Raw genomic sequence first — 25,073 nt, forward strand, 5'->3', positions numbered from 1 at the left:
GTTTCCCCCAGTAGACTGACCTGTCTGTTTCCCCCAGTAGACTGACCTGTCTGTTTCCCCCAGTAGACTGACCTGTCTGTTTCCCCCAGTAGACTGACCTGTCTGTTTCCCCCAGTAGACTGACCTGTCTGTTTCCCCCAGTAGACTGACCTGTCTGTTTCCCCCAGTAGACTGACCTGTCTGTTTCCCCCAGTAGACTGACCTGTCTGTTTCCCCCAGTAGACTGACCTGTCTGTTTCCCCCAGTAGACTGACCTGTCTGTATCCCCCAGTAGACTGACCTGTCTGTTTCCCCCAGTAGACTGACCTGTCTGTTTCCCCCAGTAGACTGACCTGTCTGTTTCCCCCAGTAGACTGACCTGTCTGTTTCCCCCAGTAGACTGACCTGTCTAGCCATCAGACCCATAAAACAATCACAACACTGAGAGATGATAATGGACGCTTCCAGACCACCAGGCAGCAGTCACAGCTATGGGCTCTGCCTCTGATTTAGCTGTGGGCTCTGCCTCTGATTTAGCTCTAGGCTCTGCCTCTGATTTAGCTGTGGGCTCTGCCTCTGATTTAGCTCTGCCTCCAAATGCACCGTTTGACAACGTTTCATTCCTCATCGCCTCATCTGAAACTTACTGTCTCTACTGAGAGTTGAAGGGTAGCGAGGGTAAAATAGGATTTGGGACCGAGAGATGGTATCATTCCAGGGATAGAGCTTCTCCTCATCTCCTCAGTAACCCAGGGGGTGTACTGTCCCTCTATAGCCTCCTGTCCAGGGGGTGTACTGTCCCTCTATAGCCTCCTGTCCAGGGGGTGTACTGTCCCTCTATAGCCTCCTGTCCAGGGGGTGTACTGTCCCGCTATAGCCTCTGTCCAGGGGGTGTACTGTCCCTCTATAGCCTCCTGTCCAGGGGGTGGACTGTCCCTCTACAGCCTCCTGTCCAGGGGGTGTACTGTACCTCTATAGCCATCTACCCAGGGGGTGTACTGTCCCGCTATAGCCTCCTGTCCAGGGGGTGTACTGTCACTCTATAGCCTCCTGTCCAGGGGGTGTACTGTCCCTCTACAGCCTTCTATCCAGGGGGTGTACTGTCCCTCTACAGCCTCCTGTCCAGGGGGTGTACTGTCCCTCTATAGCCTCCTGTCCAGGGGGTTTACTGTCCCTCTATAGCCTCCTGTCCAGGGGGTTTACTGTCCCTCTATAGCCTCCTGTCCAGGGGGTGTACTGTCCCTCTACAGCCTCCTGTCCAGGGGGTGTACTGTCCCTCTATAGCCTCCTGTCCAGGGGGTGTACTGTCCCGCTATAGCCTCTGTCCAGGGGGTGTACTGTCCCTCTACAGCCTCCTGTCCAGGGGGTGGACTGTCCCTCTATAGCCTCATGTCCAGGGGGTGTACTGTCCCTCTACAGCCTCCTGTCCAGGGGGTGGACTGTCCCTCTACAGCCTCATGTCCAGGAAGTGTACTTGTTCATCAAGCTGCCTCACTACAGAAACAGGAAATAGACTAGTGTCCTGTCCAGGAAGTGTACTTGTTCATCAAGCTGCCTCACTACAGAAACAGGAAATAGACTAGTGTCCTGTCCAGGAAGTGTACTTGTTCATCAAGCTGCCTCACTACAGAAACAGGAAATAGACTAGTGTCCTGTCCAGGAGTGTACTTGTTCATCAAGCTGCCTCACTACAGAAACAGGAAATAGACTAGTGTCCTGTCCAGGAAGTGTACTTGTTCATCAAGCTGCCTCACTACAGAAACAGGAAATAGACTAGTGTCCTGTCCAGGAAGTGTACTGGTACATCAAGCTGCCCCACTACATAAACAGGAAATAGACTAGTGTCCTGTCCAGGAAGTGTACTGGTACATCAAGCTGCCCCACTACATAAACAGGAAATAGACTAGTGTCCTGTCCAGGAAGTGTACTGGTACATCAAGCTGCCCCACTACAGTAACAGGAGATGGACTAGTGTTCTGTCCAGGAAGTGTACTTGATTTGGGATGCAGCTCCTCCTCATCTCATCTCCAACTAACTTTAGATTTTCCGAGTCTGATTTTATTCTCCTTCCCAGATTCACTTCCTCCCGAAATACGCGGAGAGTCTGATGGACCAATGCGTCAACTTGGTCTTTTGTTAACCAATAAGAAAAAAGTGAGAACCTCCCAGCGCAATTGGCATTGTCTAATCGGCTTAATCTGCCAACCAATCATCTTCCACAACACCTTCCCCTAGGTGTCTTGTCAGACATCTTGGCAATGAAGAGACTGTGTGTTTGTATAGGTCAGACATCTTGGCAATGAAGAGACTGTGTGTTTGTATAGGTCAGACATCTTGGCAATGAAGAGATTGTGTGTGTATAGGTCAGACATCTTGGCAATAAAGAGATTGTGTTTGTTACTCTCACTGGGATAGTTTTCCCCACAAGTGCGACACACATTGACCACAGATTTTAAGGGTGTAGTCTTTCATATTTTCAGTGAAGCCGTTAGCTAGCTAGCTGTGCCCTTTGCTAATTAGCACGGTGGAAGGTAGGCCCTTCCGTATTGTTCCCTTTGAGGCCAGGGGGAATGTTATTGTTCCCTTTGACGCCAGGGGGAATGTTATTGTTCCTCCCTTTGAGGCCAGAGGGAATGTTATTGTTCCTCCCTTTGAGGCCAGGGGGAATGTTATTGTTCCCTTTGAGGCCAGGGGGAATGTTATTGTCCCTCCCTTTGAGGCCAGGGGGAATGTTATTGTTCCCTTTGAGGCAAGGGGGAATGTTATTGTTCCTCCCTTTGAGGCCAGGGGGAATGTTATTGTTCCTCCCTTTGAGGCCAGGGGGAATGTTATTGTTCCCTTTGAGGCCAGGGGGAATGTTATTGTTCCCTTTGAGGCCAGGGGGAATGTTATTGTTCCCTTTGAGGCCAGGGGGAATGTTATTGTTCCCTTTGAGGCCAGGGGGAATGTTATTGTTCCCTTTGAGGCAAGGGGGAATGTTATTGTTCCTCCCTTTGAGGCCAGGGGGAATGTTATTGTTCCTCCCTTTGAGGCCAGGGGGAATGTTATTGTTCCCTTTGAGGCCAGGGGGAATGTTATTGTTCCCTTTGAGGCCAGGGGGAATGTTATTGTTCCCTTTGAGGCCAGGGGGAATGTTATTGTTCCCTTTGAGGCAAGGGGGAATGTTATTGTTCCTCCCTTTGAGGCCAGGGGGAATGTTATTGTTCCTCCCTTTGAGGCCAGGGGGAATGTTATTGTTCCCTTTGAGGCCAGGGGGAATGTTATTGTTCCCTTTGAGGCCAGGGGGAATGTTATTGTTCCCTTTGAGGCCAGGGGGAATGTTATTGTTCCTCCCTTTGAGGCCAGGGGGAATGTTATTGTTCCCTTTGAGGCCAGGGGGAATGTTATTGTTCCCTTTGAGGCCAGGGGGAACGTTATTGTCCCTTTGAGGCCAGGGGGAATGTTATTGTTCCTCCCTTTGAGGCCAGGGGGAATGTTATTGATCCTCCCTTTGAGGCCAGGGGGAATGTTATTGTTCCCTTTGAGGCCAGGGGGAATGTTATTGTTCCTCCCTTTGAGGCCAGGGGGAATGTTATTGTCCCTTTGAGGCCAGGGGGAATGTTATTGTTCCCTTTGAGGCCAGGGGGAACGTTATTGTCCCTTTGAGGCCAGGGGGAACGTTATTGTTCCCTTTGAGGCCAGGGGGAATGTTATTGTCCCTTTGAGGCCAGGGGGAATGTTATTGTTCCTCCCTCTGAGGCCAGGGGGAATGTTATTGTTCCCTTTGAGGCCAGGGGGAATGTTATTGTTCCTTTTGAGCCCAGGGGGAATGTTATTGTTCCCTTTGAGGCCAGGGGGAATGTTATTGTTCCTCCCTTTGAGGCCAGGGGGAATGTTATTGTTCCTCCCTTTGAGGCCAGGGGGATTTGTTATTGTTCCCTTTGAGGCCAGGGGGAATGTTATTGTCCCTTTGAGGCCAGGGGGAATGTTATTGTTCCTCCCTTTGAGGCCAGGGGGAATGTTATTGTTCCCTTTGAGGCCAGGGGGAATGTTATTGATCCCTTTGAGGCCAGGGGGAATGTTATTGTTCCTCCCTTTGAGGCCAGGGGGAATGTTATTGTTCCTCCCTTTGAGGCCAGGGGGAATGTTATTGTCCCTTTGAGGCCAGGGGGAATGTTATTGTCCCTTTGAGGCCAGGGGGAATGTTATTGTCCCTCCCTTTGAGGCCAGGGGGAATGTTATTGTTCCCTTTGAGGCCAGGGGGAATGTTATTGTTCCCTTTGAGCCCAGGGGGAATGTTATTGTTCCCTTTGAGGCCAGGGGGAATGTTATTGTTCCTCCCTTTGAGGCCAGGGGGAATGTTATTGTTCCTCCCTTTGAGGCCAGGGGGAATGTTATTGTTCCCTTTGAGGCCAGGGGGAATGTTATTGTTCCTCCCTTTGAGGCCAGGGGGAATGTTATTGTTCCCTTTGAGGCCAGGGGGAATGTTATTGTTCCCTTTGAGGCCAGGGGGAATGTTATTGTTCCTCCCTTTGAGGCCAGGGGGAATGTTATTGTTCCCTTTGAGGCCAGGGGGAATGTTATTGTTCCTCCCTTTCAGTCCAGGGGGAATGTTATTGTCCCTTTGAGTCCAGGGGGAATGTTATTGTCCCTTTGAGGCCAGGGGGAATGTTATTGTCCCTCCCTTTGAGGCCAGGGGGAATGTTATTGTTCCCTTTGAGGCCAGGGGGAATGTTATTGTTCCCTTTGAGCCCAGGGGGAATGTTATTGTTCCCTTTGAGGCCAGGGGGAATGTTATTGTTCCTCCCTTTGAGGCCAGGAGAATGTTATTGTTCCCTTTGAGGCCAGGGGGTTTTGTTATTGTCCCTTTGAGGCCAGGGGGAATGTTATTGTTCCTCCCTTTGAGGCCAGGGGGAATGTTATTGTTCCTCCCTTTGAGGCCAGGGGGAATGTTATTGTTCCCTTTGAGGCCAGGGGGAATGTTATTGTCCCTTTGAGGCCAGGGGGAATGTTATTGTTCCTCCCTTTGAGGCCAGAGGGAATGTTATTGTTCCTCCCTTTGAGGCCAGAGGGAATTTTATTGTTCCTCCCTTTGAGGCCAGAGGGAATGTTATTGTTCCTCCCTTTGAGGCCAGGGGGAATGTTATTGTTCCTCCCTTTGAGGCCAGGGGGAATGTTATTGTTCCCTTTGAGGCCAGGGGGAATGTTATTGATCCCTTTGAGGCCAGGGGGAATGTTATTGTTCCTCCCTTTGAGGCCAGGGGGAATGTTATTGTTCCTCCCTTTGAGGCCAGGGGGAATGTTATTGTCCCTTTGAGGCCAGGGGGAATGTTATTGTCCCTTTGAGGCCAGGGGGAATGTTATTGTCCCTCCCTTTGAGGCCAGGGGGAATGTTATTGTTCCCTTTGAGGCCAGGGGGAATGTTATTGTTCCCTTTGAGCCCAGGGGGAATGTTATTGTTCCCTTTGAGGCCAGGGGGAATGTTATTGTTCCTCCCTTTGAGGCCAGGGGGAATGTTATTGTTCCTCCCTTTGAGGCCAGGGGGAATGTTATTGTTCCCTTTGAGGCCAGGGGGAATGTTATTGTTCCTCCCTTTGAGGCCAGGGGGAATGTTATTGTTCCCTTTGAGGCCAGGGGGAATGTTATTGTTCCCTTTGAGGCCAGGGGGAATGTTATTGTTCCTCCCTTTGAGGCCAGGGGGAATGTTATTGTTCCCTTTGAGGCCACGGGGAATGTTATTGTTCCTCCCTTTGAGGCCAGGGGGAATGTTATTGTCCCTTTGAGTCCAGGGGGAATGTTATTGTCCCTTTGAGGCCAGGGGGAATGTTATTGTCCCTCCCTTTGAGGCCAGGGGGAATGTTATTGTTCCCTTTGAGGCCAGGGGGAATGTTATTGTTCCCTTTGAGCCCAGGGGGAATGTTATTGTTCCCTTTGAGGCCAGGGGGAATGTTATTGTTCCTCCCTTTGAGGCCAGGAGAATGTTATTGTTCCCTTTGAGGCCAGGGGGTTTTGTTATTGTCCCTTTGAGGCCAGGGGGAATGTTATTGTTCCTCCCTTTGAGGCCAGGGGGAATGTTATTGTTCCTCCCTTTGAGGCCAAGGGGAATGTTATTTGTCCCTTTGAGACCAGGGGGAATGTTATTTGTCCCTTTGAGGCCAGGGGGAATGTTATTGTTCCCTTTGAGGCCAGGGGGAATGTTATTGTTCCCTTTGAGGCCAGGGGGAATGTTATTGTTCCTCCCTTTGAGGCCAGGGGGAATGTTATTGTTCCTCCCTTTGAGGCCAGGGGGAATGTTATTGTTCCTCCCTTTGAGGCCAGGGGGAATGTTATTGTTCCCTTTGAGGCCAGGGGGAATGTTATTGTCCCTTTGAGGCCAGGGGGAATGTTATTGTTCCTCCCTTTGAGGCCAGAGGGAATGTTATTGTTCCTCCCTTTGAGGCCAGAGGGAATTTTATTGTTCCTCCCTTTGAGGCCAGAGGGAATGTTATTGTTCCTCCCTTTGAGGCCAGGGGGAATGTTATTGTTCCCTTTGAGGCCAGGGGGAATGTTACTGTTCCTTCCTTTGAGACCAGGGGGAATGTTATTGTTCCCTTTGAGGCCAGGGGGAATGTTATTGTTCCCTTTGAGGCCAGGGGGAATGTTATTGTTCACTTTGAGGCCAGGGGGAATGTTATTGTTCCCTTTGAGGCCAGGGGGAATGTTATTGTTCCTCCCTTTGAGGCCAGGGGGAATGTTATTGTTCCTCCCTTTGAGACCAGGGGGAATGTTATTGTTCCCTTTGAGGCCAGGGGGAATGTTATTGTTCCTCCCTTTGAGGCCAGGGGGAATGTTATTGTCCCTTTGAGGCCAGGGGGAATGTTATTGTTCCCTTTGAGGCCAGGGGGAATGTTATTTTTCCCTTTGAGGCCAGGAGGAATGTTATTGTTCCCTTTGAGGCCAGGGGGAATGTTATTGTTCCTCCCTTTGAGGCCAGGGGGAATGTTATTGTTCCCTTTGAGGCCAGGGGGAATGTTATTGTCCCTCCCTTTGAGGCCAGGGGGAATGTTATTGTTCCCTTTGAGGCCAGGGGGAATGTTATTGTTCCCTTTGAGCCCAGGGGGAATGTTATTGTTCCCTTTGAGGCCAGGGGGAATGTTATTGTTCCTCCCTTTGAGGCCAGGGGGAATGTTATTGTTCCTCCCTTTGAGGCCAGGGGGAATGTTATTGTTCCCTTTGAGGCCAGGGGGAATGTTATTGTTCCTCCCTTTGAGGCCAGGGGGAATGTTATTGTTCCCTTTGAGGCCAGGGGGAATGTTATTGTTCCCTTTGAGGCCAGGGGGAATGTTATTGTTCCTCCCTTTGAGGCCAGGGGGAATGTTATTGTTCCCTTTGAGGCCAGGGGGAATGTTATTGTTCCTCCCTTTCAGGCCAGGGGGAATGTTATTGTCCCTTTGAGTCCAGGGGGAATGTTATTGTCCCTTTGAGGCCAGGGGGAATGTTATTGTCCCTCCCTTTGAGGCCAGGGGGAATGTTATTGTTCCCTTTGAGGCCAGGGGGAATGTTATTGTTCCCTTTGAGCCCAGGGGGAATGTTATTGTTCCCTTTGAGGCCAGGGGGAATGTTATTGTTCCTCCCTTTGAGGCCAGGAGAATGTTATTGTTCCCTTTGAGGCCAGGGGGTTTTGTTATTGTCCCTTTGAGGCCAGGGGGAATGTTATTGTTCCTCCCTTTGAGGCCAGGGGGAATGTTATTGTTCCTCCCTTTGAGGCCAGGGGGAATGTTATTGTTCCCTTTGAGGCCAGGGGGAATGTTATTGTCCCTTTGAGGCCAGGGGGAATGTTATTGTTCCTCCCTTTGAGGCCAGAGGGAATGTTATTGTTCCTCCCTTTGAGGCCAGAGGGAATTTTATTGTTCCTCCCTTTGAGGCCAGAGGGAATGTTATTGTTCCTCCCTTTGAGGCCAGGGGGAATGTTATTGTTCCTCCCTTTGAGGCCAGGGGGAATGTTATTGTTCCCTTTGAGGCCAGGGGGAATGTTATTGATCCCTTTGAGGCCAGGGGGAATGTTATTGTTCCTCCCTTTGAGGCCAGGGGGAATGTTATTGTTCCTCCCTTTGAGGCCAGGGGGAATGTTATTGTCCCTTTGAGGCCAGGGGGAATGTTATTGTCCCTTTGAGGCCAGGGGGAATGTTATTGTCCCTCCCTTTGAGGCCAGGGGGAATGTTATTGTTCCCTTTGAGGCCAGGGGGAATGTTATTGTTCCCTTTGAGCCCAGGGGGAATGTTATTGTTCCCTTTGAGGCCAGGGGGAATGTTATTGTTCCTCCCTTTGAGGCCAGGGGGAATGTTATTGTTCCTCCCTTTGAGGCCAGGGGGAATGTTATTGTTCCCTTTGAGGCCAGGGGGAATGTTATTGTTCCTCCCTTTGAGGCCAGGGGGAATGTTATTGTTCCCTTTGAGGCCAGGGGGAATGTTATTGTTCCCTTTGAGGCCAGGGGGAATGTTATTGTTCCTCCCTTTGAGGCCAGGGGGAATGTTATTGTTCCCTTTGAGGCCACGGGGAATGTTATTGTTCCTCCCTTTGAGGCCAGGGGGAATGTTATTGTCCCTTTGAGTCCAGGGGGAATGTTATTGTCCCTTTGAGGCCAGGGGGAATGTTATTGTCCCTCCCTTTGAGGCCAGGGGGAATGTTATTGTTCCCTTTGAGGCCAGGGGGAATGTTATTGTTCCCTTTGAGCCCAGGGGGAATGTTATTGTTCCCTTTGAGGCCAGGGGGAATGTTATTGTTCCTCCCTTTGAGGCCAGGAGAATGTTATTGTTCCCTTTGAGGCCAGGGGGTTTTGTTATTGTCCCTTTGAGGCCAGGGGGAATGTTATTGTTCCTCCCTTTGAGGCCAGGGGGAATGTTATTGTTCCTCCCTTTGAGGCCAAGGGGAATGTTATTTGTCCCTTTGAGACCAGGGGGAATGTTATTTGTCCCTTTGAGGCCAGGGGGAATGTTATTGTTCCCTTTGAGGCCAGGGGGAATGTTATTGTTCCCTTTGAGGCCAGGGGGAATGTTATTGTTCCTCCCTTTGAGGCCAGGGGGAATGTTATTGTTCCTCCCTTTGAGGCCAGGGGGAATGTTATTGTTCCTCCCTTTGAGGCCAGGGGGAATGTTATTGTTCCCTTTGAGGCCAGGGGGAATGTTATTGTCCCTTTGAGGCCAGGGGGAATGTTATTGTTCCTCCCTTTGAGGCCAGAGGGAATGTTATTGTTCCTCCCTTTGAGGCCAGAGGGAATTTTATTGTTCCTCCCTTTGAGGCCAGAGGGAATGTTATTGTTCCTCCCTTTGAGGCCAGGGGGAATGTTATTGTTCCCTTTGAGGCCAGGGGGAATGTTACTGTTCCTTCCTTTGAGACCAGGGGGAATGTTATTGTTCCCTTTGAGGCCAGGGGGAATGTTATTGTTCCCTTTGAGGCCAGGGGGAATGTTATTGTTCACTTTGAGGCCAGGGGGAATGTTATTGTTCCCTTTGAGGCCAGGGGGAATGTTATTGTTCCTCCCTTTGAGGCCAGGGGGAATGTTATTGTTCCTCCCTTTGAGACCAGGGGGAATGTTATTGTTCCCTTTGAGGCCAGGGGGAATGTTATTGTTCCTCCCTTTGAGGCCAGGGGGAATGTTATTGTCCCTTTGAGGCCAGGGGGAATGTTATTGTTCCCTTTGAGGCCAGGGGGAATGTTATTTTTCCCTTTGAGGCCAGGAGGAATGTTATTGTTCCCTTTGAGGCCAGGGGGAATGTTATTGTTCCTCCCTTTGAGGCCAGGGGGAATGTTATTGTTCCCTTTGAGGCCAGGGGGAATGTTATTGTCCCTTTGAGGCCAGGGGGAATGTTATTGTTCCTCCCTCTGAGGCCAGGGGGAATGTTATTGTTCCCTTTGAGGCCAGGGGGAATGTTATTGTTCCCTTTGAGCCCAGGGGGAATGTTATTGTTCCCTTTGAGGCCAGGGGGAATGTTATTGTTCCTCCCTTTGAGGCCAGGGGGAATGTTATTGTTCCTCCCTTTGAGGCCAGGGGGAATGTTATTGTTCCCTTTGAGGCCAGGGGGAATGTTATTGTTCCTCCCTTTGAGGCCAGGGGGAATGTTATTGTTCCCTTTGAGGCCAGGGGGAATGTTATTGTTCCCTTTGAGGCCAGGGGGAATGTTATTGTTCCTCCCTTTGAGGCCAGGGGGAATGTTATTGTTCCCTTTGAGGCCAGGGGGAATGTTATTGTTCCTCCCTTTGAGGCCAGGGGGAATGTTATTGTCCCTTTGAGTCCAGGGGGAATGTTATTGTCCCTTTGAGGCCAGGGGGAATGTTATTGTCCCTCCCTTTGAGGCCAGGGGGAATGTTATTGTTCCCTTTGAGGCCAGGGGGAATGTTATTGTTCCCTTTGAGCCCAGGGGGAATGTTATTGTTCCCTTTGAGGCCAGGGGGAATGTTATTGTTCCTCCCTTTGAGGCCAGGAGAATGTTATTGTTCCCTTTGAGGCCAGGGGGTTTTGTTATTGTCCCTTTGAGGCCAGGGGGAATGTTATTGTTCCTCCCTTTGAGGCCAGGGGGAATGTTATTGTTCCTCCCTTTGAGGCCAAGGGGAATGTTATTTGTCCCTTTGAGACCAGGGGGAATGTTATTTGTCCCTTTGAGGCCAGGGGGAATGTTATTGTTCCCTTTGAGGCCAGGGGGAATGTTATTGTTCCCTTTGAGGCCAGGGGGAATGTTATTGTTCCTCCCTTTGAGGCCAGGGGGAATGTTATTGTTCCTCCCTTTGAGGCCAGGGGGAATGTTATTGTTCCTCCCTTTGAGGCCAGGGGGAATGTTATTGTTCCCTTTGAGGCCAGGGGGAATGTTATTGTTCCTCCCTTTGAGGCCAGAGGGAATGTTATTGTTCCTCCCTTTGAGGCCAGAGGGAATTTTATTGTTCCTCCCTTTGAGGCCAGAGGGAATGTTATTGTTCCTCCCTTTGAGGCCAGGGGGAATGTTATTGTTCCCTTTGAGGCCAGGGGGAATGTTACTGTTCCTTCCTTTGAGACCAGGGGGAATGTTATTGTTCCCTTTGAGGCCAGGGGGAATGTTATTGTTCCCTTTGAGGCCAGGGGGAATGTTATTGTTCACTTTGAGGCCAGGGGGAATGTTATTGTTCCCTTTGAGGCCAGGGGGAATGTTATTGTTCCTCCCTTTGAGGCCAGGGGGAATGTTATTGTTCCTCCCTTTGAGACCAGGGGGAATGTTATTGTTCCCTTTGAGGCCAGGGGGAATGTTATTGTTCCTCCCTTTGAGGCCAGGGGGAATGTTATTGTCCCTTTGAGGCCAGGGGGAATGTTATTGTTCCCTTTGAGGCCAGGGGGAATGTTATTTTTCCCTTTGAGGCCAGGAGGAATGTTATTGTTCCCTTTGAGGCCAGGGGGAATGTTATTGTTCCTCCCTTTGAGGCCAGGGGGAATGTTATTGTTCCCTTTGAGGCCAGGGGGAATGTTATTGTCCCTTTGAGGCCAGGGGGAATGTTATTGTTCCTCCCTCTGAGGCCAGGGGGAATGTTATTGTTCCTCCCTTTGAGGTCAGGGGGAATGTTATTTGTCCCTTTGAGGCCAGGGGGAATGTTATTTGTCCCTTTGAGGCCAGGGGGAACGTTATTGTTCCCTTTGAGGCCAGGGGGAATGTTATTGTTCCCTTTGAGGCCAGGGGGAATGTTATTGTTCCCTTTGAGGCCAGGGGGAATGTTATTGTTCCCTTTGAGGCCAGGGGGAATGTTATTGTTCCCTTTGAGGCCAGGGGGAATGTTATTGTTCCCTTTGAGGCCAGGGGGAATGTTATTGTTCCTCCCTTTGAGGCCAGGGGGAATGTTATTTGTCCCTTTGAGGCCAGGGGGAATGTTATTTGTCCCTTTGAGGCCAGGGGGAATGTTATTGTTCCCTTTGAGGCCAGGGGGAATGTTATTTTTCCCTTTGAGGCCAGGGGGAATGTTATTGTTCCCTTTGAGGCCAGGGGGAATGTTATTGTCCCTCCCTTTGAGGCCAGGGGGAATGTTATTGTCCCTCCCTTTGAGGCCAGGGGGAATGTTATTGTCCCTTTGAGGCCAGGGGGAATGTTATTGTTCCCTTTGAGGCCAGGGGGAATGTTATTGTTCCCTTTGAGGCCAGGGGGAACGTTATTGTCCCTTTGAGGTCAGGGGGAATGTTATTGTTCCTCCCTTTGAGGCCAGGGGGAATGTTATTGTTCCTCCCTTTGAGGCCAGGGGGAATGTTATTGTCCCTTTGAGGCCAGGGGGAATGTTATTGTTCCCTTTGAGGCCAGGGGGAATGTTATTGTTCCCTTTGAGGCCAGGGGGAATGTTATTGTTCCTCCCTTTGAGGCCAGGGGGAATGTTATTGTTCCTCCCTTTGAGGCCAGGGTGAATGTTATTGTTCCCTTTGAGTCCAGGGGGAATGTTATTGTCCCTTTGAGGCCAGGGGGAATGTTATTGTTCCTCCCTTTGAGGCCAGGGGGAATGTTATTTGTCCCTTTGAGGCCAGGGGGAATGTTATTGTTCCCTTTGAGGCCAGGGGGAATGTTATTGTTCCCTTTGAGGCCAGGGGGAATGTTATTGTTCCCTTTGAGGCCAGGGGGAATGTTATTGTTCCTCCCTTTGAGGCCTGGGGGAATGTTATTGTTCCTCCCTTTGAGGCCAGGGGGAATGTTATTGTTCCTCCCTTTGAGGCCAGGGGGAATGTTATTGTTCCCTTTGAGGCCAGGGGGAATGTTATTGTTCCCTTTGAGGCCAGGGGGAATGTTATTGTTCCTCCCTTTGAGGCCAGGGGGAATGTTATTTGTCCCTTTGAGGCCAGGGGGAATGTTATTGTTCCCTTTGAGGCCAGGGGGAATGTTATTGTTCCCTTTGAGGCCAGGGGGAATGTTATTGTTCCCTTTGAGGCCAGGGGGAATGTTATTGTCCCTCCTTTTGAGGCCAGGGGGAATGTTATTGTCCCTCCCTTTGAGGCCAAGGGGAATGTTATTGTTCCCTTTGAGGCCAGGGGGAATGTTATTGTTCCCTTTGAGGCCAGGGGGAATGTTATTGTTCCCTTTGAGGCCAGGGGGAATGTTATTGTTCCTCCCTTTGAGGCCAGGGGGAATGTTATTGTTCCCTTTGAGGCCAGGGGGAATGTTATTGTTCCTCCCTTTGAGGCCAGGGGGAATGTTATTGTTCCCTTTGAGGCCAGGGGGAATGTTATTGTTCCCTTTGAGGCCAGGGGGAATGTTATTGTTCCTCCCTTTGAGGCCAGGGGGAATGTTATTGTTCCCTTTGAGGCCAGGGGGAATGTTATTGTTCCCTTTGAGGCCAGGGGGAATGTTATTGTCCCTTTGAGGCCAGGGGGAATGTTATTGTTCCCTTTGAGGCCAGGGGGAATGTTATTGTCCCTTTGAGGCCAGGGGGAATGTTATTGTTCCTCCCTTTGAGGCCAGGGGGAATGTTATTTGTCCCTTTGAGGCCAGGGGGAATGTTATTGTTCCCTTTGAGGCCAGGGGGAATGTTATTGTTCCCTTTGAGGCCAGGGGGAATGTTATTGTTCCCTTTGAGGCCAGGGGGAAATGTTATTGTTCCCTTTGAGGCCAGGGGGAATGTTATTGTTCCTCCCTTTGAGGCCAGGGGGAATGTTATTGTTCCCTTTGAGGCCAGGGGGAATGTTATTGTTCCTCCCTTTGAGGCCAGGGGGAACGTTATTGTTCCCTTTGAGGCCAGGGGGAATGTTATTGTTCCTCCCTTTGAGGCCAGGGGGAATGTTATTGTTCCTCCCTTTGAGGCCAGGGGGAATGTTATTGTTCCCTTTGAGGCCAGGGGGAACGTTATTCTTAGCACACCACAAGCCTCGCAGTCCTTTGATTTGAGAAAAAAAAAATGAAATGATGACTAATACTTTACTCAGTAAAATCCCTCTCATTTCATTATATGATCACTTCCGCTAAGGCTAACGTAGAAGGTTTGTTGTCCAAGGCTTATATGCGCTGTGCCTGGTCACAAGGTTCCCGTGTGTTTCACGGTTCTCAGTTGATAGAGCCTGGTGTTTCCAACGCCAGGGTTGTGGGTTCGATTCCCACGGGGGAGCAGTACGGAGAAAAAGAAATGTATGAAATGTATAGTTAAAAATAACTAAAAATGTATGAAATGTATGCCTTCACTACTGTAAATCGCTCTGGATAAGAGCGTCTGCTAAGTGACTAAAATGTAAGGTTAGTCCGATTTTAAAATGAAACGTAACGCTCTGCTTTCTGCAGTCAGAACCAGTTCCAGTCCTATATAATATGCAGCAGTTCTTAGGTCTTTGGGGTTGTTTCAATGTCTTTCAGCTGTGAAACGCTCTAATTTAAAAAGAGCGATGAGAAGGTAGCCTAGTTCCGGAGGTTAATAGATAGTTGGGCGTGGAGGGCCTATATATAGCGGAGAGAGGGCCCCTGGCTGTCCCTTAACTTACGTCCCACTGGACCTACAGGGGCCTTTAATACTGAGCAGCAGAACCACTGGCCTCAATACACAGGCTCTCTCTGTTTCTCTTTCTGTCTCTGTCACTGTCTATCTGTCTGTCTGTCTGTCTCTCTCTCACTGCCTCGCTCTGTCTGTCACTGTCTGTCTGTCCCCCGCTCTCTCCGTCTGTCTCTCTCTCTCTCTCCCTCTCTCTGAAAAAAAAGAAAGAAAATTAACATAAATATAGATTGTATTTGTTCTTCACTGACAACAGGTCACAAATCTTTCTGCTGTGATGTCACACTGTGGTATTTCACCCAGTAGATATGGGAGTTTATCAAAATTGGGTTTGTTTTGAAATTCTTTGTGGGTCTGTGTAATCTGAGGGAAATTAATGTCTCTCTCTCTCTCTCTCTCTCTCTCGCTCTCTCTCGCTCTCTCGCTCCCTCTCCTCCTCTCTTCCTCTCTCCCTCACTCCCTCTCTCCCTCTCCCCCTCTCCCCCTCTCTGTTTCTGTCTCTGTTTCTGCACAGTGAGATAATGACATCAACAAATATAATAATAATAATAATAACAATGATGGTGATTACAGAAAGGGGAAAATATACAGTGGGATCCAAAAAGATTGACACCCTTGATAAAGATGAGCAATAGTGACTGGGAAATTATTAAATTTTATACTAATACAATTTAATACAACAAATACTTTTTTTCTCAAAAAAGGGAGGGGATCAAAATTACTGACACCATTAAATATTTTGTATTTATTTAACATTTATTTAACTAGACAGATTCTTATTTACAATGACGGCCTACCGCGGCCAAACGCTAACTCAGACAGCGCCGGGCCAATTGTGCGCCGCCTTATGGGGACTCCCAATCACGGCCGGTTGTGATACAGCCTGGAATCGAGCCAGGGTCTGTAGTGACGCATCTCAGCAGCGCCTTCGGAAAGTATTCAGACCGCTTCTCTTCTTCCACATGTTGTTTATGTTACAGCCTTGTTCTAAAATGGATTCCATTAATTGTTTTCCTCATCAATCTATCCCATAATGACAAAGTGAAAACAGGTATTTAGAAATGTTTGCTAATGTATAAAAAAAAAAATACAAAACATAAATACCTTATTTACGTAAGTATTCAGACCCTTTGATATGAGACTCTAAATTGAGCTCAGGTGCATCCTGTTTCCATTGATCATCCTTGAGATGTTTCTACAAGTTAATGGGAGTTCACCTTGTGGTAAATTCAATTGATTGGACATTATTTGGAAAGGCACCTGTCTATATTAGGTCCCACAGTTGACAGTGCATGTCAGTCCAAAAACCAACCCATGAGGTTGAAGGAATTGCCCGTAGAGCTCCAATACAGGATTGTGTCAAGGTTCAGATCTGGGGAAGGGTACCAAAAAATGTCTGCAGCATTGAAGGTCCCCAAGAACATAGTGGCCTCCATCATTCTTAAATGTAAGAACTTTGGATCCACCAAGACTCTTCCTAGAGCTGACCGCTCGGCCAAACTGAGCAATCGGGGGAGAAGGGCCTTGGTCAGGGAGGTGACCAAGAACCCGAAGGTCACTCTGACAGAGATCCAGAGTTCCTCTGTGGAGATGGGAGAACCTTCCAGAAGGACAACCATCTCTGCAGCACTCCACCAATCAGGCCTTTATGGTAGAGTGGCCAGATGGAAGCCACTCCTCAGAAAAAGAAACGTGACAGCCCGCTTGGAGTTTGCCAAAAGGCACCTGAAGACTCTCAGACCATGAGAAACAAGATTTTCTGGTCTGATGAAACCAAGATTGAAGTCTTTGGCCTGAATGCCAAGCGTCACGTCTGGAGGAAACCTGGCACCCTCCCTAAGGTGAAGCATGGTGGTGGCGGCATTATGCTGTGGGGATATTTTTCAGTGGCAGGGACCGGGAGACTAGTCAGGATCGAGGGAACGATGAACGGAGCAAAGTACAGAGCGATCCTTGATGAAAACCTGCTCCAGACCTCAAACTGGGGTGAAGTTTCACCTTCCAACAGGACAACGACCCAAAGCACACATCCAAGACAACACAGGAGTGGCTTTTGGGCAAGTCTCTGAATGTCCTTGAGTGGCCAAGCCAGAGCCTGGACTTAAACCCGATCTAACATCTCTGGAGAGACCTGAAAATAGCTGTGCAGCGACGCTCCCCATCCAACCCGAAAGAGATTGAGAGGATCTGCATTGAAGAATGGGAGAAACTCCCCAAATACAGGTGTGCCAAGCTTGTAGCATCATACCCAAGAAGACTCAAGGCTGTAATCGCTGCCAAAGGTGCTTCAACAAAGTACTGAGTAAAGGGTCTCAATACTCCCTGATCTTCTCAAAAAGATGCGTTTGTCTCGCTGTGTCCAGTCCAGGTGATGCTTGTACAGGCAGACCGTCTATAGGAGGAAGGATGTCAGCGTTGCACAGCAGCTGAATCCTGGTCCCGACTGAGTCCTAACGCCCCTTGTACGACAACAACATCATCTAACGTCAGCTAGACACAGATCATAAACGTAAAGTGTACCTAGTGAGTCAGCCATCTAACATCAGCTGGCTAGCTAACAGTAAGCTTTAACTTGCAATGAAAACAACTTTCTGACAACATTAGAAACATATAGTATCTGAATCTGTAGCTAGACTCTTACCTGTATACATGGATGAATGCTTCACGGCAGTCTGCAACCCCTTTTCATTAAACAAGATGTATCGTTTCTGTTTTGTTTTGTACAGATTGCTTGGTTCGTTGTGTCAAGTCAGTCTGGTTCTGACATGAGAATCATCTGAAGCTTTTCACCCAAACTCTGACCATTTTACTCTCCCTAGCAGAGCTGGTTAGGCTGTTTTCATGTTATCCAGAGCGTTGGTGACTGTAACTCTGCTCCTGGCAACAATTGAATTACTCTTTTATCAACCGGTGTTGAGCGTTCGTAAATTCATCAGTTATTCTGCGCTCTGGTAGATTCAGAGAAGAAGAGTGCTCTGAAACAGTTGTTGCTGTGACGTTCTATTTAAATGGATAGTGAAGTCTTTTTAATATGTTTTAGTACGCGATACATTACAATAAGCAGCGTTTAAGCAGGAATACCCTACCACATACTGACCAGCTCAAATAGACAGAAGCGTGCTATACGGCAAACCAATCCAAACTCAACTCTCGGCATGTCCAGCCCACTCATTATCTCAACCAATCATGGTTAGCGGGAAGGTTGCTGCCTTTTTCTATGGCTTAACCAACTAGGCCCATAATTTAACCATTTTATTCGTATTTACAAATGGCATACACGTTTGTTATTAAGGCACATGATTGTTAACTTGTTTGAGAAGGCATTACTGTAAAAAAACGTTCAAACGGCTCTCCTGTAAAGTGGTGACAAACGCCTAGTTTCCTGAAACGGGTCACAAATGTGGTATTTCAGTTCAAAAATTGTATAAATATGCAAAAATGTATAAAAACCTGTTTTTGCCTTGTCATTATGGGGTATTGTGTGTAGATTGATGGTGAAGCCCCAAAATTGCCCTCGCTATAAGCCTGTGTTTCAGACATAAGGAAGTGGATAGCTGCAAACTTTCTACTTTTAAACTCGGACAAAACAGAGATGCTTGTTCTAGGTCCCAAGAAACAAAGAGATCTTCTGTTGTATCTGACAATTAATCTGGATGGTTGTACAGTCGTCTCAAATAAAACTGTGAAGGACCTCGGCGTTACTCTGGACCCTGATCTCTCTTTTGAAGAACATATCAAGACTGTTTCAAGGACAGCTTTTTTCCATCTACGTAACATTGCAAAAATCAGAAACTTTCTGTCCAAAAATGACACAGAAATATTAATCCATGCCTTTGTTACTTCTAGGTTGGACTACTGCAATGCTCTACTTTCCGGCTACCCGGATAAAGCAATAAATAAACTTCAGTTAGTGCTAAATACGGCTGCTAGAATCCTGACTAGAAGCAAATAATTTGATCATATTACTCCAGTGCTAGCCTCCATACACTGGCTTCCTGTTAAGGCAAGGGCTGATTTCAAGGTTTTACTGCTAACCTATAAAGCATTGCATGGGCTTGCTCCTACATATCTTTACGATTTGGTCTTGCCGTACATACCTACACGTACGCTACGGTCACAAGACGCAGGCCTCCTTACTGTCCCTAGAATTTCTAAGCAAACAGCTGGAGGCAGGGCTTTCTCCTATAGAGCTCCATTTTTATGGAATAGTCTGCCTACCCATGTGAGAGACGCAGACTCAGTCTCAACCTTTAAGTCTTTACTGAAGACTCATCTCTTCAGTAGGTCCTATGATTAAGTGTAATCTGGCCCAGGGGTGTGAAGGTGAACGGAAAGGCTGGAGCAACGAACCGCCCTTGCTGTCTCTGCCTGGCCGGTTTCCCCTCTTTCCACTGGGATACTCTGCCTCTACCCCTATTACAGGGGCTGAGTCACTGGCTTACTGGTGTTCTTCCATGCCGTCCCTGGGAGGGGTGCGTCACTTGAGTGGGTTGAGTCACTGATGTGATCTTCCTGTCTGGGTTGGCGCCCCCCCTTGGGTTGTGCCGTGGCAGAGATCTTTGTGGGCTATACTCGGCCTTGTCCCGGGATGGTATGTTGGTGGTTGGAGATATCCCTCCAGTGGTGTGGAGGCTGTGCTTTGGCAAAGTGGGTGGGGTTATTTCCTACCTGTTTGGCCCTGTCCGGGGGTTTCATCGGATGGGGCCACAGTGTCTCCTGACCCCTCCTGTCTCAGCCTCCAGTATTTATGCTGCAGTAGTTTATGTGTCGGGGGGCTAGGGTCAGTCTGTCACATCTGGAGTATTTCTCCTGTCTTATCTGATGTCCTTTGTGAATTTAAGTATGCTCCCTCTAATTCTCTCTCTCTCTCTTTCTCTCTTTCTCTCTTTCCATCTTTCTCTCGGAGGACCTGAGCCCTAGGACCATGCCTCAGGACTACCTGGCTTGATGACTCCTTGCTGTCCCCAGTTCACCTGGCCGTGCTGCTGCTCCAGTTCCAACTGTTCTGCCTGCAGCTATGGAACGCTGACCTGTTCACCGGACGTGCTACCTGTCCCAGACCTGCTGTCCCAGACCTGCTGTCCCAGACCTGCTGGAACCCTGACCTGTTCACCGGACGTGCTACCTGTCCCAGACCTGCTGTTTTCAACTCTCTAGAGACAGCAGGAGCAGTAGAGATACTCTTAAAGATCGGCTATGAAAAAGCCAACTGACACTTACTCTTGTGTTACTGACTTGTTGCACCCTCGACAACTACTATGATTATTATTATTTGACCATGCTGGTCATTTATGAACATTTGAACATCTTGGCCATGTGCTGTTATAATCTCCACCCGGCACAGCCAGAAGAGGACTGGCCACCCCTCATAGCCTGGTTCCTCTCTAGATTTCTTCCTAGGTTTTGGCCTTTCTAGGGAGTTTTTCCTAGCCACCGTGCTTCTACACCTGCATTGCTTGCTGTTTGGGGGTTTTAGGCTGGGTTTCTGTACAGCACTTTGAGATATCAGCTGATGTAAGAAGGGCTATATAAATACATTTGATTTGATTGATGAAGGAAAAAAATATTTTTTTCAATTTTAGAATAAATCTGTAACCTAACAGAAAGGGGTATGAATACTTTCCGAAGGTACTATATACCTGGATTCACCTGGTCAGCATATGTCATGGAAAGAGCAGGTGTCCCTAATGTTTTGTACATACCCAGTGTGTATATATCAGTGCAATGAGATTATGTCAATGTGTAACAACATTGCATATGTACAACGATGTCAGGTGTGTGTGTGTGTGTGTGTGTGTGTGTGTGTGTGTGTGTGTGTGTGTGTGTGTGTGTGTTTCTGTGTGTGTGTGTGTGTTTAGGTGTGTGTGTTTCTGTGTGTGTGTGTGTGTGTTTAGGTGTGTGTGTGTGTCTGTTTTTCTGTGTGTGTGTGTGTGTGTGTGTGTGTGTGTGTGTGTGTGTGTGTGTGTGTGTGTGTGTGTGTGTGTGTGTGTGTGTGTGTGGGTGTGTGTGGGTGTGTGTGGGTGTGTCTGTTTTTATGTGTGGGTGTGTTTCTGTGTGGGTATGTGTGTGTGTTTAGGTGTGTGTGTGTGTGTGTTTAGGTGTGTGTGTGTGTTTAGGTGTGTGTGTGTCTGTTTTTATGTGTGGGTGTGTTTCTGTGTGTGTGGGTGTGTGGGTGGGTGGGTGGGTGTGTGGGTGGGTGTGGGTGGGTGTGGGTGGGTGTGTTGGTGTGGGTGGGTGGGTGGGTGGGTGGGTGGGTGGGTGGGTGGGTGTGTGTGGGTGGGTGGGTGGGTGTGGGTGTGTGTGTGGGTGGGTGGGTGTGTGTGTGGGTGTGTGTGGGTGGGTGTGTGTGCACATGGTTTTGTTTGAGTGTGTGGGTAAGTGTCTGAGTGTATGACATGTTATGTGATGTGCATACATCAGGTGTTGTGTGTGTGTGGATGTACATTTAAACCAAACACAGTTAGAGGGGAAAAGTCCCTGTTCTGCCCTGCAGGTTTTGTTTGGAGCATTTCGGCGGACACCTAAAATACTTTAGAGGAATTCTAACAGAAATGTCTCAATGTGGCGTGTTTCCCCCATTAGCTGAAGTTAGGATCAGAGATACAGTAGTTCGCTAATTCTGCTACCGTACAGTAGTATTGGGGGGAGAATAGAATCTAACATATTTAACCATTTTTTTTTTTTATTGCTGAGTTTGGATTTGATAAATACACTTCTATTTATTTGAGTGCCTTTGTAGCCAGGCTGAAACTCACTGATTAACTTATTTCATGAAATTATCTGGTACAGTTCCACTGTAGGTAAACTGGTACCGGTTTACCTGGGATCTGGTACAGGTTTCTCTGGGATCTGGTAAACTGGTACCGGTTTACCTGGGATCTGGTACAGGTTTCCCTGGGATCTGGTTCCGGTTTCCCTGGAATCTGGTAAACTGGTACCGGTTTACCTGGGATCTGGTACAGGTTTCTCTGGGATCTGGTTCCGGTTTCCCTGGGATCTGGTACAGGTTTCCCTGGGATCTGGTAAACTGGTACCGGTTTCTCTGGGATCTGGTAAACTGGTACCGGTTTCTCTGGGATCTGGTAAACTGGTTCCGGTTTCCCTGGGATCTGGTATACTGGTACCGGTTTCCCTGGAATCTCGTAAACTGGTACCGGTTTCTCTGGGATCTGGTAATCTGGTGATCGGTTTCTCTGGGATCTGGTAAACTGGTTCCAATTTCTCTGGGATCTGGTAAACTGGTTCCGGTTTCTCTGGGATCTGGTAAACTGGTTCCGGTTTCCCTGGAATCTGGTAAACTGGTACCGGTTTCCCTGCGATCTGGTACCGGTTTTTCTGGGATCTGGTTCCGGTTTCCCTGGGATCTGGTTCCGGTTTCCCTGGGATCTGGTAAACTGGTACCGGTTTCCCTGGGATCTGGTTCCGGATTCCCTGGGATCTGGTTCCGGTTTCCCTGGAATCTGGTATCGGTTTCTCTGGGATCTGGTAAACTGGTATCGGTTTCCCTGGGATCTGGTTCCGGATTCCCTGGGATCTGGTTTTCTGAAAGATCATGATAGAAAATACTTCAAAGTTTACTGTTAGTGCACATCTTTGGCAGTACTGCTCTCCAAGGCTCTGTTTTAATCCTTGTTTTGTGGGTAATAACAGAACTAAGTCATCAGCATACAACAGGCACCTGTGTATCATGAAGGGTGCGGCCAGGAGCTACAGATTGCTCCAAACAATGTTCATCAGATGCCAGAGCTCGCCAGCTCGTAGTCCTAAAAACTGGAAATGTACTTACCTCTGGTTCATTCAAGCGTCCCTATTGGCAAAATTAATAGGGATAGAGTAGGGTTTGGAATAAATGCCAAAAATAAGGTCTGAGGTTACCACAAGCTGAGGAGATCTTATGTTTTGTTCTATGAGATAATATCAGTCACTAAGCATTACCTTTATGAATTATGAAACCTTTGTTTGGTTTATTGTAACGGGCAGGTCTCTCTGGGAGGAGGAGTGCTGGTCTCTCTGGGAGCAGTGCTGGTCTCTCTGTGGGAGAAGTGCTGGTCTCTCTGTGGGAGGAGTGCTGGTCTCTGTGGGAGGAGTGCTGGTCTCTGTGGGAGGAGTGCTGGTCTCTCTGGGCGGAGGAGTGCTGGTCTCTGTGGGAGGAGTGCTGGTCTCTCTGTGGGAGGAGTGCTGGTCTCTCTGTGGGAGGAGTGCTGGTCTCTCTGGGCGGAGGAGTGCTGGTCTCTGTGGGAGGAGTGCTGGTCTCTCTGTGGGAGGAGTGCTGGTCTCTCTGGGCGGAGGAGTGCTGGTCTCTGTGGGAGGAGTGCTGGTCTCTGTGGGAGGAGTCCTGGTCTCTCTGGCTGTAAGGCTGAGGTGTTTTTATTAGCTGTAATCCCATAGGCCGGATCCGCCTGGTCTTTCTTCCTGTATTGGCTGTGTACTTTAGCAACATTGCAAAGACATTTTTAGAACCCACCTGTTTAGTTAAACGTGAGCTTGGATGGGGTGAAGGTCATAAATGTCTTTATGGTTCACCCCCCCCCAAAAAAAAAGTTTGGTCTAAAATAATATTGAATGGTACCTTTCACCGCGGGAGAATAATTATTGCAGCTTGGTAGCTCTATGTGGCCCTAATGGGTCAAACATCAGCTCATGTTCTTCAGGATCGTTTGGTTCCAGTGAATATTGTGACCCCGTATATAACACTGCAGATTTGGATACTGATAAGAGCCTATATTGGAATGCAGTGGCTGTACAGTAACACGCTATACTTCAGAGCTCAGGTTCTCCGCTTTACAGCTCCATATGGGGTTTGACGAACATCTGTGCTGAATTAGAGCACCGCACACGACAAGAAGTTGACCCCATCCCTACCGCTAATTGGGCAACTTTCGCTCAAGTGAAGAAGATTGTGTACATTTTGACGACTCTGTATTTTGAAAGATGAGACGTTTTTAAGATGTATTGTGTTTATACTGCTTTGATGTCATACAAGCAAGCCAAACACCTGTGAGTCCAAATGTGCATTTTCACATGTAAATATCATTCAACTCCTGTCATATGCAGCGTCAACGTTTATGATCACCACGTTTGATGTTCTGTTACCAGACGACTTGTCGTCATACCCTGGGTTGTTCTGAACAGAATGAGACTACACCCAAACAAGGGCACTCCGTTCATCCACCTCTGGCCTGCTCGCCTCCCTACCTCTGAGGAAGCACAGTTCCCGCTCAGCCCAGTCAAAACTGTTCGCTGCTCTGGCACCCCAATGGTGGAACAAGCTCCCTCACGACGCCAGGACAGCGGAGTCAATCACCACCTTCCGGAGACACCTGAAACCCCACCTCTTTAAGGAATACCTAGGATAGGATAAAGTAATCCTTCTAACCCCCCCCCCCCCCCTTAAAAGATTTAGATGCACTATTGTAAAGTGGTTGTTCCACTGGATATTATAGGTGAATGCACCAATTTGTAAGTCGCTCTGGATAAGAGCGTCTGCTAAATGACTAAAATGTAAAAATGTAAAAAAATGATGTATTGTGAAAACAATTTGCTGCGGACCACAAATCTGTATGCACTCATGACTCCATTCTACAGTATACACACCAACATGACAATATGCTTCTCTGAATTGCCTTGTGAAAGCTCAAACACCGTAAGGTCATATTTTATAACTTAGCTAGTCATGTTGGCAACAGAACAGGCTTTCACATGATGCCCACCTGACCCAGGTTGCTATTTATAATGACAGTGTTTGGTTTACCTAAACAACAACAGTAAATGTGTGATGGAGGGGAGGAAGGACTGTGTTCCAACCAAAACAACTACAAGTGTGTTTGCTGTAGTTCCTCAACGGTCCAGCTAGGAGAGCTCAAACAAGCACCTTATAGCTGAAGACTCTTCTTTAAGTCATAAAAAAATGCATTGAAATGACTTAGGAACTATGCACAGTTTGGAGAGGTTTGGCCACTTGGAAACACCAGTAAGACCAGTCATTTATTTTTCTTATGTTGCACCTACCCCACATTTTCCAGGAATATTCTTATCATGTTACTGAATGTATCCAGATTTGGTTTATTTACAAATACTGTGAAAACCGCAATAAATGTAAAATGCACATAAAATCAATCTTGTGTCAGGTGAACTGTTGTGTCCTCAACTTGAATCTAATAATTTTCCCCTAATCTTAAAACTGTTACCTTTTTAATTGCTACCGTGGTCATGTGCATTCTTTCCATATTCCTTCAGTATGGAAACATTTTAAATTTAGGCCTATCCATACAGGCCAATTCTGTAACGCGTATGCTAAGAACCGGGAAGCAAGTACAGGGAGTGTATTTAATAATGACATGAACATGGAACAAAACAAGAAACACGAGTAGCGTACAGAAATGAAACCGAGGAACTGAAACAATAACTGCGCAGGGAAAGAACCAAAGGGAGTGCCATATGTAGGGAAGGTAATCAGGCAGGTGATGGAGTCCAGGTGAGTCTGATGAGGTGCTGATATACATAACGATGGTGACAGGTGTGTGTAATAATGAGCAGCCTGACAACCTCGAGCGCCAGAGAGGGAGTATACGTGACAGTACCCCCTCCTTGACTTGCGGCTCCAGCCGCAGGATGCCGACCATCCTGGGGACGATCCAGGGGACCAGGCCGATCGCTTCTGCTGAGGC

Source organism: Salmo salar, chromosome 15 (genome assembly GCF_965601325.2).
Source record: "Salmo salar chromosome 15, fSalSal1, whole genome shotgun sequence".
NCBI lineage: Eukaryota > Metazoa > Chordata > Actinopteri > Salmoniformes > Salmonidae > Salmo > Salmo salar.